This window comes from Gossypium hirsutum, chromosome A07 (assembly GCF_007990345.1).
Source record: "Gossypium hirsutum isolate 1008001.06 chromosome A07, Gossypium_hirsutum_v2.1, whole genome shotgun sequence".
Classification (NCBI taxonomy): Eukaryota; Viridiplantae; Streptophyta; class Magnoliopsida; order Malvales; family Malvaceae; genus Gossypium; species Gossypium hirsutum.
The window spans coordinates 98,800,261-98,803,095 of NC_053430.1; the positions used below are offsets into that span (position 1 = coordinate 98,800,261).

General features: G+C 31.6%; 1 non-coding gene across 1 annotated transcript; it reads left to right on the forward strand.

The window, feature by feature from the left end:
* Positions 1-257: 257 nt before the first annotated feature.
* Positions 258-364, forward strand: LOC121203793 (small nucleolar RNA R71). The gene has a single exon (XR_005898730.1). It is a non-coding gene; the product is annotated as a small nucleolar RNA R71 (small nucleolar RNA).
* The last annotated feature ends 2,471 nt before the right edge of the window (positions 365-2,835 follow it).

The following is a 2,835-nucleotide window of genomic DNA, read 5'->3' on the forward strand; positions in this document are numbered from 1 at the left end:
TAGTAAAATTTTTAAGCATTAAGGATATTGGGAATACCTGAGATGTGAGTGAAGTGAGAGCGTCCACTTCATGTACTCCAATGACTTGTGTTCCTAATGCTACTTGATTTGTTGACCATTGATAATTGTTGTTGTCAATCTTCTTAATGATTTCATAAACCTCGTTATAAGACTTAGAAAGGAGAGAACCATTAGTAGAAGCGTCTATTACCATCCTCGTGTGAGCATTGAGACTGTTATAGAATGTCTTTAATTGGATGCAATGAGGGAGGGCATCTTCATAATAGTTCTTTAAACCTTTCCCATGCCTCATACAAGGACTCATCATCCATCTGTTAAAGGTAGTGATCTCATTATGCAACTTAACATTCGTGCTAGATGGGAAATACTTCATAAGGAATCTTTCTGCTAACTCTTGCCATGTGGTAATGGAATATGGTGGAAATGAGTTCAAACAGGTTCGAGTTTTGTCCCTTAGTGAATACAGGAACAACTTTAATCATAGTACTTCTTTGGGTACTCTGGCTAACTTGAAGGATCACTCACCTCATAAACAATATGAAATGGAGGATCCTCAATTAGCATTCCACTAAATTGGCCCACTGTTTGAAGCATCTGAAACATGACTAGCTTTAGCTCAAATTGTTATGCCTTGATTTCGAGTCTCCTGATCCCCTGTGTAAGCTTATGAAACACCAGCACAACATATTGTCTTAGAGCTCTATCCCTATCATTAGAAATAAGGATAAGATTTTGAGCATGATTTGCTTTGTTTCCTTGATTTTGATTTTTAAAGTTCATCTATTTGGTCCTTCTCTAAACTGCTTATCTCTTTCTTTGTCGAAAGGTCCTTTCAATCTCAAGGTCTACGAGGAGTAAGTCAACAATTCTATCAATATTCATAAACACCTGAAACAATCATAGAAAAAAATGATTAAATTAAAATTAAATAGGAAAATAAACCAAAATGTAAAATTAACAATTTCACAAATAGTGTCTTTTAAAATAGTCCCCGACAACGGTGCCAAAACCTTGGAACGACGAAAATATGCAAGTGTACACAATCATATCAAGTAATAAAGTGAAAAGTAAATGTCAAATTATCGTACCCACAGGGATTGTGAAAGAAAAACATTTATTAAATGCAACTTTAAACAATTTGGTGAAAGAAAAATATGTTGATTTGAAGAAGTGTTTATAAAAACTAAAAATTAACTAAGTAATTAAACTAAGAAAAATAAAAAGTAAAAATTCCAATGCGCGATTTCAAAAGACGAGTTTTAATCAAGATGATATAAATGTATTAGATTAATTACATTCTTTAACTTAAAATTACTAAACTCATGTTCATGCTGTACGAATAATTTCACGGCAACTTTGCATTTTGCTAACTAATGCACATACAAACTTACTAAACCAATTAATCTCTTGAAATATTACTATGTCAATTCAAACAATTAATCAATTTTCATAGGCAAGTAAAAGATTAAGTGAAGTAACAACATAGTCCTATGTTGAAACAATTTAATCACTATAATGTTGCAAGTTATGCAAGACTAATGTACCGTTTAATACCGTCGCTAATTTAACCTTCAGATTCCTTAGAAGATTAAACATGCACCAATTAAATACTGTGTTAATTAATTATAATTTCAATATGATTAATAATTATTTCATTTATTACCTTACAACTATAATGCAAGTATAACATAGACATGATTTTATTTAATTGAACAAATTACCAAGGCCAAATAACAACACGAACACGATTATAATAATTTAAGTGGATAAAATCCAATCAATCTAACACGAATTAAACTCAAGTCATTTTAATTAAATCAAGAATAACAACACAACAAATATCCATGTTCATGATCACAACATATATAAGAAAATTAAAGAGAAGGGAATTAGAAAGCAAATTTAGTATTTCTCCGAAACCAGACTAGTGCGCTCCTCTCCTTCTTTAATGTTCTGTCGATCCAAGGCATTCACGAACACTTGAATGCTGCTACTCCAAGGTGGATGAAATATCTTTTTCAAGAGGGAAATCAGGAAGGGAATGAAACAAGAAAAATGAGAAAACAAATAAGGGAATGGAAGAGAAAAAGCGAGTGAAAGAGAGAGATGTGTGGGAATGAATGGTGTGTGAAATGAGGAAGGGAATAGGGGTAGTTATATGTGGGAATTGTGACACCCCAAACCCGATCGGGATAGACCGACCTAAATTCGAAGCGTTTCATTAGCCGTCAAAGTGACTCTCTAGCAAACGACCACCCGACGCACACCCTAACCTTATAACACCTCATTTATGACTAATTAACTATCAATTATTAATGTGAAAGTAATTTGTGAACCATTTTAAAACTTTTTCTAAGTATTTAAACCTAAAGGTATTTTGGTCATTTTACTACCTAAGGTTAAACTATCCCGACTTTATTTCTAAATAGTTACTGACCTTCTTTGATTCAAATTATGTAAGCTCTAAAAAATTCAGCTTAATTTGAGTTCATTTACTATGTCTAATTCAAGTTTTATTATTAAGGACTAAATCCTAACTTTTACAAACTTTTAGTACATTTTCCAAATTAAAAATTAAGAGTGTTTCTACCAAATATTAACAGTTACAATTCTAATCCTAAAATATTACCAAGTTTCCCTATCATTAAAGGCTTCAATTAATCTAATCAATTTTTAAAACTAAATTATTAATTAAGCAAATTAGAATACTAGATTACAAAAACTAAAAATCAAACCTCAAAAACCCACAAGCCCATGTGAAAAGACACAAGCCCATGTGCAAACTACTACACCTATTTTGTCAAAAATTCATTT